The sequence below is a fragment of the Equus quagga genome, chromosome 9 (assembly GCF_021613505.1).
Source record: "Equus quagga isolate Etosha38 chromosome 9, UCLA_HA_Equagga_1.0, whole genome shotgun sequence".
In the NCBI taxonomy this organism is placed as follows: Eukaryota; Metazoa; Chordata; class Mammalia; order Perissodactyla; family Equidae; genus Equus; species Equus quagga.
The window spans coordinates 7,889,586-7,903,929 of record NC_060275.1 but is presented as its reverse complement, the minus strand read 5'-3'; positions in this window follow the sequence as shown (position 1 = coordinate 7,903,929).

The window sequence follows — 14,344 nt, the reverse complement described above, 5'->3', positions numbered from 1 at the left end:
AGAATTGGAAGTTTGTTGTTTAGTGAGGAAAGGTGAAGCTGAATTTTAATTCCATGTTGAGCTGATTCTAAAACCTGTGCTTTCTCTCTTGGACAGTGCTTTGTTCCAGCCTGGCGTAAAGAAGCTTTCTCACCATGGTGTGCCACGAATTCACCTGTTGTCTCTTTGCTCCAAGCCCATGGTTCTGTGCTCAACTTCGTAATGATGAAGCTGGGACTCAGCAAGTGATATTTCCTAAATTCACTTGACAAGCGTTGTGCGGTTAGGTTCTGTTAATGCAAGACACCAGAGAAGACTGAAAAGTGGGAGAAGGAGAAGAGGGACTTCCCATTTTTCCAGTTGCTGTCAGCGTTACTCTAGCAGCGACAGAGTTAACCCTACCCCCAGCTTCTTTTAGCATTCTGAACACCAACCATAAGGTAGCAGCATGGACACCAGCTACATGGACTTTTAAAAATCTAAGCACCTGCCTCTCGGGGCCTCCACTCTGAGCTCCTGGATTCTGGTAGCTCCCCCTCATCACTTCTTATCTCTCCTGCTATAGTAGTAGTTACCTCTTCTTTCTGTTATTACTTCTTTGTTACCTCCACAGTCTATTTTTCGCTGTCAGCCTTCCCACAACTGTATAATGAGTTCCCTGCATTCGATCTCCTCTATGTAAAATACCTAGTGAGGTTGTATTTTCCTGATTGGATGTATACACTTGGACACAAGAAGAATAGAATAGGAAAAAGAATTTAGTAAAAAGTGGCATGCTGCAGTTGTTTAAAAGAGATTAGGAATAGGTAAAGGGTGTTGAATTTGAATGTCAGGTTATTATTTACTTTTGGAATAATTAGGTTAATGGAGACACGGCTGTTCCCCCTTTCAAGCATTTTGCCATGTTTTCTAATAGTCAAATGATAAGAAAGAAATGTGAAGATAAAACATTTTTAAATAAAAAATAGAGACGTTTTCTTTGAGACGAAAATGGAGATTTATGAGCTTTAAAAAACAGGAGAAAGTTTAAAACAGTTATTATGAAAATGCATCAGGATACCCATAAAGTCTGGATAAGTGAATTTCCAGGTGTCAGTGAGAGTCTACCTAAGGTATGATTACATAAACTTATAATGGTCCCAATCATCAAAATTTATTACTTTTGAGAAATAAAGGAAAAACTTTACTACGGCTTACTTAGAATTGGAGAATAATAGAGCGATAATAATGGAAGACACAGTGATTTAAAAATTCCAAGTAGCAGGGACTGTATGTTAAAATTACGAACCATGCAAAGATTTAGAAATAATCAGTGAATGCTAGTACTAGAAAGTAGATAACTAATGTGTTCACTGAGAACTGGAAGCAAAGAGATAGGAAGACTGTGATCAAAAAGGGACTACCAGAGTTAGAGATCCAGATACGACTTAGTTTTGAGTGATGATGAAGTTCAGATTGTAACTGGGATGGGTGGAAGTAGCACTAATTGACTTTGAGAAGGTAAAAGATATTGTGAAAAAAAGGATCATTAGAGAGTTAAAAATGGAGAATGACTTCAGGATCTAGGAAGAGAACATGAAGTTGAAGCAGCTTCTGAAGTCACTAGGGTGGTGGAAAGCAAAGAGATATTACAACAAGAAAAGGGAGAAAAATGATATAAATGAATTGCATAAATCCAATGGCTGAGTTAAATTGGGACGTGATAAGAATCACCACCATCTTTGAAGTCTTTGGTGGTGAAACTAATCTTCCCAATTCCTCCAGAGACACCATATTGCCCTTGGTTTGCTATCCTTGAAGGGAAAGGAAGCTCCTCTCTCACCTGGTTCTTTCTACTGTAGCCTTCATTTCATAAGCCAGGACATTAGTGTGGGAATTCTGCCAGTTGCTGAATATGTCCATTTTCTTTGTAAATTCAGGAACTTGGGAAATAACCACATGGGTTGCAGCCCTGATGTGTCAAAATTCCACTTATAATCTGGTATCCACAAACCTCCATTTTGACTAGACCAATGTGGCATTTGGGGTCGCTGTTTATTAACATCAACTCAGAACGAATTTCCAGTAAGGCAGATTGAGCCAGTTTTGTTCCTTAGTGCATTAGTTACCCTAGCATGTGATGGCAGATCTCTTGGGGGAAAGGGTGGAGAAAGATTTAGGGTGTATTCATGTCAGTGTTGCCATATCTTTTCCAAAGGGGTGACACATCCCCTTAAATCAAACAGTTTGGATCTGTGAACTCAGGGGATAAAAGGCTATGATTATTTGCTATGGTAGATCAAGTCAGGTTTCTTCTCATCAAAATCTAAAATTGTGTCTATTATGCAGATCAAATAATATTCTAGTAAGGTGCCTGCTACAGGTTGAATTGCGTTCCCCAAAAGATAAGTAGAAGTCCTAACTCCCAGTACCTCAGAATGTGACCTTATCTGGAATTAGCATTGTTGCAGTTGTAGTTAATTAGGTTAAAATGAGGTCATACTGGAGTAGGGTGGGTCTTTATTCCAATATGACTGGTGTCCTTATAAGTAGTACCTTGAAGAAGTATGAAAAATAGTTTAAAGATAGTTAGTAGACGGCTTTTTGAAAATACTGGAAGTTTTCTGTAGACTCTAAAGTATTTTCTTACTAAATGATGTGATAATTGTTTAAGATATATTAAGTGTGTAACCTGTGTTAATTAGTTGCCAGACCCATTTGGTGTGCATTTTGATTTCAACAGATGCTCTGCAAACATTTTAGTGGACTTTTCATTGTCTTATTTATGCAGGCATGGCACATATAGACAGAATAGAAACATAGATGTTTTCATCATTTTTTGCTGTTGAAAAATTTCAGGGTGTGAAGGAGTCATCCCAGGAATTCAAAGCATCAAGGAATTTGCCTATATATGACTGTTGTAGCTAGATAATATTAATCTGTCATATTTGGAATGGATTGGCATTTGCCACCTGTGTAAATATTTCCGCCCCTTAAATCACCCACTTCCATACCTAGATTCTGGAAAGAAAGGCAGCGGGTTCTCCTGCCAAGTACTCACTCCATTAGTGTCTCCTATCCCAAATCATCATGTCCTTTCTTAGCTTGGTGAGCCCCAGCCATGGTATAAATGATATATCTCTTTCTTTTGGACCCTACTGTATCAGATTTCTAGAGTCTCCTGCTAGATTCCTCCTAGGAGATGGAGCCCATAGGTCCAGAATGGAGAGAGAATTATGGAGGATGTGAAGTGATAGAAGAAATTTTTATGGTATTTTCTCTCTTCTGAACAATATTTTGACCCCCGGCTCCCCATCTTCTGGTCTGGGAAAGGTGTATGGCTCTACATGTTGTGTTTGTGGTGCTACCTGAGCTATTCCTCACTGTGAGTTGCAACAAAGGACAGAGGAGATGTAGCCGACAACACTGCGACCACCCCCAACTAAACACTGCAGCAAGATTACTGGATTTTATCATACTATTTAACTCCTGTCTTAGTCCATTCAGGCTGTTATAACAAAATGTCATAGACTGGGTGTCTTATAAACTGGAGGCTTGAGCAACATCACACACTCAGCCTGTCTCTATCTTGGGCCTTTGTCAAATTCTAAAGAAGCTCAGAGCCAAGTCTGAAGAGATCTGTAAATCTCAGTGCATTTCCTGCAGCCCCCAGTGGTGAAGAGACGAATGCCCTTGGGGTCTCCATTGAGAATTCTGAAGAGTCATTTTCTTAGAACAGGGGTGAGACAAAGGTAACTGTCATTAACACTGCACACCAACCTCAACCCATCCTAGTCTGTGAAAGGGATAAGGTGTTCAACTTTCTGCTCGCTCTCTCTAGGAGAGAAAGGAATCATCTTTTATTAAAAACTATACATTTTCCTACTGTCTTAGTCAGCTTGGGCTGCTTGCTATAAGAAAAATACCATAGATTGAATGATCTATGAACAACAGAATTTATTTCTCCCAGTTCTGGAGGCTGGGAAATCTTAGAACAAGGTGATGGCTGATTTGGTATCTGGTGAGGACCTTTTCTTGGTTTACAAATGGCTGTCTTCTCCCTATAACCTCATATGACAAAAGAGATAAAGGAGCTTCCCGGGGTTTCTCTTCTGAAGGCACTAGTCCTACTCATGAGGGCTCCACCCTCACGACCTAATCACCATCCTAAGGCCCTGCCTCCAAACACCATCACATTGGAGATTGGGTTTCAACATATGAATTTCACGGGGATGTAAGCATTCTTTCTGTAGCAAATCCTCAATAAAAAAAATTTCTCCACAACTTGAATCATGTATTCCACAAAAATCTATTTATTAAGCACGTATTACATGTTTGCCTTAAGGAGTTTACATATAGTAGGAGAATCAGCATCAAACAAAGAAATATGTAAATCAGCATAAAATTGCCCATTCTAGAAGCTGTACGAATGAAGCAAACACGTCAACTGCCTATTGCATAGTTCCAATTAAATGTCCACGGTAACTCAACACCAGATCTTCCTGAATGAGGGATGCCTTGCTTCTGATAAAAGTCTGACTTTCAAGTTCCAGTCATGTCCCTGGCCGTTGGTCCTGTGGAGAGGAGGATCTTTGGTTCCGCAGTCATTTCAGGTCAAGATTTCCTCTTTTGTGCATGCTCTGGCTATAGGACCTTGCACGTTTTCTGAAAGACAGTTCTTAATCACTCTGTTGATAAGAGACAGGGTCGGTTGAACTGGTCATGGAGAGCATGTGGTAACAATAGTGTGTGTCTCTTCATTCTCCAAAATCAGTTTTAGGTGCTCTCATTGTTGTCGTTGTTGTGTGTGTATGTGTGATTGTGCAAGTGTATGTGTGAGCTGAGAGAAGCAGTATGATGGGAAATTTAAAGGCAAAGGCTCTAGACCCAGACTGCCCCGTTGGAGTCCTGGTGCTACCGCATCAAGTTCTTCACTTTGGACAGGTTACTTAACCACTCAGCACACTAGTTCTCTTTTCTCTAGAGTGAGCATGATAATGGAGCCTCCCTCATTCTGTTGCATAGAGGATTACATGAGTTTATAAATGTGTATCGTTTAATGAAAGGGCTGGTACATAGGAAAATGTCTCAAAAAAAAAAAAAAATGACTGGGTTTTACTTCCACTTGGTTAAAAGGAGAAATGAAATACGAAGAAGAAATTCTTTCTTTACAGCCTTGGTATATTTGTCCAATTCATCTGGTGACCTCTCTAGGACTGGTTTTAGAGAAAAAAAGGCAGTCACCTATGAAGCAGTTTTATCCAAATCATCTAAGTCAGTGGGTGTGCAATTTCAGATTTGTCTGATTGAACCTCTTGTTAACTAAATCAGTAGGAATAGTATCTGACAGGTAGAGGGAATAAGAAGACTACTAGAAATCCTGTTACTTTTGTAGTAGAGAAGTAGTTTTCACAGGACACTTGGAGAACAACCCCGTGATAGTTCGACGTTGTTGGTGGAGGAGTTCTTTGAGGTGTCCCTGGAACAGCCTACTGTTTGGATATGCACCACCTGTCATCATCTTCAGAGCTGTGAATGTCCCCGATTCTGGAAATTTTTCTCCATGATTATCTGAACCTTGTCTTCTCTCCTGTGAATGCCCCCACACTACTGCTACACTAGCTGCATTCTAAGATGAAAAAGTGTAATAAAAAGATTACTTAAGTTCAGCTTTTTATCAAGCCACCTTTGGGAATTTTGATGAATTTAACACTCATTTTTGAATTCTTATTCATACAAGTATAAATCCAAAGACTGTTTTAAATTTCCATTTACAAAATTTGGAGACTTTTACGTCATACGAGTTAATGCTATTTTATCTTGTAAGTCTCACCGTTTATTTCATATAACATAATCCAGAGCTGTGCTGTCTTTTACTGTAGCCTCTAGTCACACATGGCTGTTTATATTTAAACAAATCAAATAATTATAATAAAGTACAATTCAAAATTCAATTCCTTTGTCACAGTAACCACATTTCAAGTGCTCAATAGACAAATGTGGCTAATGGCTACCAAATTGGACAGCACAGATTACAGAATATTTTCATTATTGCAGAACAGTGATGAAATGCTAGAGCACATAGATCTGAAATCAGGGACCGTATCATATATTTCTTTTAAATGTACCAATGTGCTACGACAGGAACAATTATGCATCTCATGACATTGGTTGACTGAACGATGTCTTGCAATTTTTCTCTTTTTCACTGGAGCTTGTCCTGACTGCCAGAAAACCAAACCTCAATCTGGTCCATTATGTGAAACTTTGATCATTTTCATTCTACCAAAGAGTTCTCTTTCCACATCCATTTCCTAGAGAGACCCCAGCTCTCTCACATAGATGTCACTGCCCTCTGGAGTCCATCACAGTGATCACTATTCTTTTTAAACAGCCGCTGCCCTGGCTTCCCTTTGCATTCTTCAGGTTCTTCACTAATAACTGTCAGCAATAATAAATGATTGTGAGCTTTCATTATTCTTTTGTGGTTGTACCCATTCTCCTTTGGAGCTTATACTCTCTCTGGCTTTACCATTCTCTATGCTTCCCCACCACTGCCATGAGTTTATTTTTCATATTGAGTTTTTATTTTTATTTTTTTTGAGATAGAACATTGTGTAAGTTTAAGGTGTACAACATGTTGATTTGATACACTTAGATATTGTAAAATTATTACCAGTGTACTCTTGTGTTTCTCATCCACGGGCTTTTGCATTACTACCTATGGTGGCCATTTGTTTTTGGTATCCTGGTACATATAACATTTCTCACTTCTTAACCTTTGGATCATTCTAACGTGATTTCTAATTAACATGTCCGCCTCTCCTCTAGCCAAGATCAGCATCACCCGAGCTAGGCCCGTAAGATGCTTTTTCCCAGGATTTGAATCTTGAACAGAGTTGCACAAAATATTGAAACAGATTACAGCTCATTCAATCCTGCATTTCCATGATGAGAGTGAAGATGAGTTCTTGGTATCCAACATCCAGAATTGCTGTTATCCATGTCCTTTTTTTGAGACTAATTCTTCAGGCTTCCAAAAAATTGATTGATTTCTAATATTTACTTTCAGTTTATTTGCTGTTTGCTTAAATTATTTAGTGTTGTTTTCTCTTGCTTGCAACTAATTTTAACAGAAATGGAAATTTGTACCATCGTGGGATTTTGAAAGTGACAGAATATAAAACATGAATTTGGCTGAGTTGAGGTTATACGGAGGGTTAGGGAGTTGGAAATTCTTATTACACGAGAGCAACATAGCTGCTTAAATTGTTCTGTGTCATATCTTGGGCTTGTATCACGTCGTTTTTGAGTTTAGGGACTTTAGAGTGCTTTTAGATTGGGAAATTTTTTTCCTTAGCATTTTCATCTTAGTTCCTTTAACAGACTCTGATTTCCATTTGGGGAATCCATGCCTTCCCCAGTCTCAACCCTTCTGGTTTGAATGAGGTTTCATCCTTTTCCAGGAGCAAAGTGTGTGGTCCAGCTCGAGCCAATTAGTGCCTGAAACCTTTGGACACAGTGTGTGTTTCAGGGTTAGGTACAGTTACAGCTGACTCTAGGGCTTCCATTTGAGGCACTTGTCCTGCCAGACTTGCATATGATATCATCTGTAGTTGGAGATGCTATAGACTTTTTGCTGCCACATGGAAATTGATCTAAGTCAACATGCGAAGAATAGCAAAGCAGAACTCAATGATAGAGAAATCTAATCTTTATAATATTATTTGAGCCCTTAAATCCATGAAGCCAGCACTATCACAAAATTTTTCAGATGCATGAGCCAATAAATTCTCCAGATTTCATAGGTTTTTCTGTCTCTTGAAATCGAAGTATCTTAAATGATACATTACCCACATTCACGGAAGATTTGGGGACAATTTCATAATTTCTCTGTTTAGTCCAAGTGTTGCCATAATTGTAGGAGACATTAAGAGAGATTGGCTAGAACTTTTTGTCCTTTAGAAATACTATAACCTCAGAAATGGGAAGTGTTAAAAGTCCATTATATTAGCATAAGCTTCCCAACATTTCCTGTCTCCATATGATATTTGACTTTATGGAGGTTTTTGCTCATTAGGGGCTTTATCTCCAAGTCATATCCTTCTCTTTCCTTTTGTTCACCCACACAGATCCATGATTCCATTTCTTCTGTGATCTGAACTATGTTTTTGTCAATTGCCTTGGAAACCACTTTTTACTGCATAGTCCAGTTAAACTATAACTTTGGAGAAATAAAACGATTCTCATTCTCTGCTCTGATAGTTCAGCCCCTAGGTGATTGAGTTCTGTTTAGCTGACACACTTCTCCCTACAGATCAAATTCTTGCCTCAGATTGGTCCTTCCTGAGCCCTTGGTAAGATCCACCTCCTATTCGCGTGAACAACTATCCCAAATTTTTGCCTTGCTCTTCAAAACACCAACTCAATCCCTGCTCCCTTCGGCCTCAGCAGATGACCTTTCTTCCTACTTCAGGGAGAATATTAGGGCCTTCAGTAATAATCTTGCTTCTTTTATACTCCCTACATTTAATCTTATTTCTTTCATCTCATATCTTACCTCCGTTATATCAAGATCAGAGTGTGAGCTACATCTCTTCCCATTTAAAACCTTGAGCCCTCTTCCAACCTTCTATAGAATCTTTCTCTCTTATTTGTCCCCTCTCTTATGTACTTCCTCCCGGCACTTCCTCTCGGGCTGTAAACATGCTTACAAGCCACTATCCGTAATTAGAGGTGGGACTGAGGAAGTGGAATGGGAGCCAGTCACTCAAGGCTGTGTATGTGATATTTAGGAGGTTATACCTTTTTAGGGGATGGAAGGCCACCAAAGGGATTCAAGCAGGGGCATGACATGGTCATATTAGCTTTTTAGATAGATGACTGTTTGCTGCGTGAATGATGGATTGTAGAGGTGTAAATAGAAGCCAAAAGTGTAAATAGTGTTCCTAAAACGTGTTCTGCAAAAGACTAGATGCTCTTAAATGTTACTAGATTTTCCTCAAAAAAAGTGGTTTATAGACAAGTAAATATGACAACTTTGGCTAAAATAAATAAATCTCTTTCTTTCAAGGCTTCTAAGTTTAAATCCATACTTTAATTAACTCCGTCTCTTTAACCAGAATACTCTTTATTTCCAAACAATTATAAACAGGTAGACCATTTAGCTCCCTTTTGGTACGTTAGTTGATAAAGTAATGTTTATATCCTGGTATAATACATGGCTTGTAAGAAGATGGGCATGCACAGGTAGCTGCTGCTTATTCCTGCCCCAGGAGATCGAACTCCTTATCCAGTCAGATGCTAAATACTTTTGTGAGCCTCTAGGAATTCCTTGTTTATGTGGTCATTTAACTAAATGTTTGTTTTAATTGCCTCCTATTCACCCGTTTGGTGAAGGAGGCATTCCTGCTCTAGAGTTATGTGGATGGCTAAACGCTTGACACCTGACATTGGACAGATGTGATCAACAGCAGTTTCATTAGTCATGTGCATTCACAGCCTGGGGAGGAGGACATTGCATGTCATGCAGGACTACATAGCGTTATGGGAGGAACAACCAGGGGTTGTAGGAGGCAGGCTTTGTAGTATCAAGAGGGTGAATCCACCTCTGGTTCCTAGAGGAGGATGTGATTAGCTTGTTCCAATAATTCTGTAGGCTGCCAAGGAACTGAAACCCATTCCTCAGGAAGAAGCAGGCATTCTGCCTCCTCTGTTAGGTAGGAGGGTGGTTTGGCTAGGGGACCTTATCCATGGGAGCAGAGTTGGGAGGGGGGCAAAATTTGAGGTTAGGCCATTTGAGGCTTCTAGATTTTACCAGATGACAAAGTAGCACATTACATTGAGCCTCATTTACCATTACACCGACACAGTTTTCCTTCTTAACCACCTCTCCCAGCCTGACCTTTCTTGTATTCATAGAGATCCCTGTGCAAGAAGCAGAAAGACCATTAGGAAAACATTTGTAACATTCTGTTTATGGTTTAACAAGGACATCTCTGAACACACATCAACCAGACATTCCATCCACTATTGAAAACAAGGGAATGGATTAATTTAACAGTTATTTATTAGATCCTAATATATACAAGAATTAACATTATTATAATACTACTTTGCATAAATAAGTGAACATTTGTTTATGTAAATCTCATTTTCCTTAGTGAATTCTTTCCAGTAGCACTATATTACCTTATCAGGAACTATAAAACGTTCTTTACAATTGTATCATCTAAACTTTACCGGATTTGTAATTTTGTTAAAGAAAGTCAATTGTTTCCTTAGATATTTATGAGTGTGGCAGATTTTGAATTTCCTGCAATAATATCTGATGTGGGATCTTCTTTATTTTTATGTTTCAATTTCAATATATTTTCCTGAAGAAGCAATATTTTAGAGAGGCACATTTTTCTTATAAAATGCAGAGGCATGACAGATAATGTCCTTTGAGATATTCTTCATGACTATGGGATTTTTAGGTTTCTAAGTTCTAATTGTCTGTATTTCAGTTTCTCCACATATTAGATTGGTAAACTGAGTATCTGATTTTAAAGGTACATATGGGGAAGTATGCAATATCCTCTGTGCTACTGCTATTGGTTGAATTATGTTCCCCCCAAAATATGTAGAAGTCCTTGTCTCCAGTACTTGTGAAAATGTGACCTAGTTGGTTGTAATTAAGGTGTGAGTTAAGAATAGGATACTGAGTAGGGTGGGTTTAATCCGATAGGACTGCTGTCCTTATAAGAATAGTTGTAGCAACACAGAGACAGGCAGAGGGAGAACACCATGTGCTGATGGAGGCAGAGATCAGAGTGATGCATCTACTAGGCAAGGAACAGCAAGGATTGCAGGCAACACCGGAACCCAGGAGAAAGGCATGGGGCAGAATTTCACCCGGAGCCTTCAGAGAGAGCAGACCCTGCCAACACCTTGATTTCAGAATTCTAACCACCAGAACTGTGAGAGAATAAATTCCTATTGTTTCAAAGCCGCTTAGTTTGTGGTACTGTGTTATCTCAGCCTGATAAACAAATATACTCCCCTACGGACCAACTAAATCATCTTCATATACAAATGTCCACATGGACGTTCACTTAATTTTAGAACTTAGAGTCTTAGAAATGATGAAGCTGACTACTTTCCCATAAGGGGTTCTTAAAATATTTTCTCAAAATATCTGACCGTTCAAGTGTTGGGATCCTATTATAAGAACTCTGGTTTCCTGATGGCCTGCCTGTTGCTCTTCTGTTTCGCATTCACACTGTAGAGGGAATGCATATAATGCCCGTCTGCCCCCTTGGAAAGCAACATGTAGGGCCTTAACAAAAACACATGTGTAAAGCAGGAGTTCTGAAATTCAGGGAAGTTCTCCAGGATATCTGGCCCCTGTGGAAATCCTCAAGGGGTCTTTTCTGCATTTCAGAAATAACAGGAGGATTGTGATTAGGCTCGTGAAGATGACTGTATTGAAATTAAATATTGCCTTACAAGGCCTAAGTGATCGAGTTGAACAAGTGATAAATATGTGATTTATCTGTAATGGAAGAGAAGCAAAAACTTTGTATGTTTACTGCGAGCTTTTCATTGACACAATAAACTTGGCCCTTAGTATTCAGAGCAAATACATTGTTTGACCCTAATGTCAGCTCACTATTTCACTGCTGATCTACTCTTTCTGTCTGTTTTATGCAGTGTATGTCTTCTGCGATACATTTTCAGTGTGTCACACAAGGACATAGACTGGAAACTCACTTTACATAGGGCTTTGCATGAGGACGGCAACTTCACAAGATGATCTTGGATGCTGATGGCTGTGTGCCAGGTTGAGCAAGAGAAAAACACCTATCAAAGCCTAGTGGTATATTTGATTGTAAATGTGTCCATGAAACATGAAGCACACAACTGAGAAAAATAAGCAGTATAACAGGAAAGTGCTGACTAAGGTTAAAATTGTGTGTGTGGGCATGCACATGTGCACATTTATTTCTCTGAAGCAGACAGAGGTAGAAGAAAGTCACTTGTTTATCTTCAGGAGAGAAAACATTCATAAGTCATAGTACGTCTCTAGGAGGGATGGGAATGTGGTCCGAGGGAATATGTAGGATGCTCTGGAGACAATCAGGATAGCCATTTCTCTTACAAGTATTAAAAGTACTATTTTTCTGGGAAAGAGAGCATAATCAGATCATTTGCCTTCTATTTTAGCTTCTTGTATATTTATCCACTTAATATATACTTAAATTTAAAAGCAAGAGACTTCTGCCCCAGTTTAGTTGCATATTTTAGTAGGTATATCCAATTAATTGTTTTATAGCAGTTATATTCATGGGGCACACAATTTTGGAAGGGCAGTCTCCCTTCCTACCCATCCCCCAGCTACATAGTCTACTCACTCTGAAGACCACCAGTGTTACAAGGTACATGTGTTTCCCTTCAGAAATAGATCATATGCTTCTGGAAATAAATCATGTGTTTACACACATGGAATTGTAGCATACTATATATACACGCTGCACTTTGCTTTATTTATTTACATATTTATTTTTGTACCAATATATCTTGATAATATTTCATATACTATAATTAGAGCTGCTCGATCCTGTCTAATGAAGACATGATTTCCCATTGTATGGAAGAGCTGTAATTTATTTAACTAGTCCCTTATTGGTTGTTTTCAGTTGTTTATGATCATTTGATAATAAATAAACCTGCAATAAATATCAGGAAAAATAAACTCTTATGATTCTTTTGATTTCTCGAATCCTTGTGTCTTAGGTGTGTCTCCGGTAAATTACATAAAGCAGGACTTTTTCATTATTAAAATCCAACTAGATATTCTGACTCTTAGAATATACATTCTGGTGGGAGCCAGGCCATAAACTTACTACTGGTGTATATTATAATATGTTAGAATTAATAAGTGCTGTAGGAAAAAGAAAAGCTAGAACACATAGGGAGGTTGGAAGTTGTGGAAAGCTTCAAATAGTAACTAGTGTGGTCATTGTCAACATCCTTGAAGTGGAGGTATTTTAGCTTGAATTAATGGAGGAATGTAGCCAAATGGCATCTGGAAGAAGTTTCAGGAAGAAGGACTACCTGGAACAAAGGTCCCTAAATTAGAGAATGTCTGGAATGTTCCAGAAACAGCTGGTAGGGAGTGAGCAAGGGAATAAGGGGCAGAGTAGCAGGAGATGAGGACCAAGAGTTAACAAACACCTCACATAGCATCCTGTGGGCCACTGAAAGTGGGGGGGGGGGGCCCTTATCTGAGTGAAATGGAGGTGAGGAATTCTGCACAAAGGAATTACACAACATACTCTTTTAAAGGCAACACTCTGAGTGTGGTGCTGAGAATACACTACATGGGGAAAAGGAAGAAGAAGCAAGCTGCTACAGTTAGGGGGCCATTGCAGTCATTGCAGAGGAGCTGGGATGGCAGGTTGGACCAGACTGGGCTGAGAAGTAGTCAGACTCTGGGTATACGATGGATGAAGATAGGATCCAAGGTTTCTTAGCAGATTGGGTGATTTGTGTCTTCCTCAACATGAAATATTGGGCATCAATGTTTTTTGTGTTTCATTGAATTATTTTTGTATCTTTATTTTCTATTTTACGTATATTTGTCCTTGTTTTATCACTCTTTTTTAACTTTGCATTTATTACAATTTTACTAATTTCTTAATATAGTCTATTAGTTTATTTTATTATCTACTCTTCCTTTGGCATGTACACTGGTTTATATACAATTTTATTTATTTCTTCAGTCATTTTATTTATGAATTTATTTATAAATTTAAGATATTTAAAGTGTGATTTTTATAAAGTATGTAGTATTTTAAAAGTTATCTTTAAAAAAATTCTGACAATTGAATTGCAGTCAAAAACTTATCTGCATGATATCACTTCTTAGAAGTGTATTAAGATTTTTTTTAAGGATTTATTTATGACAAGTTTTTAAAATTTCAACAAAACATTTTAAACAAAACAAACATTCCTGACAAAAATATCCTGTGATTGTCACATATGGGTTCTCTAAATTACCATTAAATATGACTTACATTTTTTAAATTTTCTATACCATTACTGACTTTTGGCCTTTATAAAAGATAGATGTTTTGACATTTCCCAATATGGTGATGAATTTGACTATTTCTCCTTTTGTTTCTCTTAATTTTTGCTTGATATATTTTAAGTCTACACTGTTAGTACATGTGTGTTTTGAGTTGCTAAATCAGCCTGGAGAATTTGAATTTCTCATATACGATGATCTTGTATATCCCTAATGATGTTTTCCATTTTTTTCTTAGTCCTTTTTTTTCAATATAACTATGCCAGTTATATTTTGGTTTGTAATTTCTTATTTTAATTTTTCCATCCTTTATTC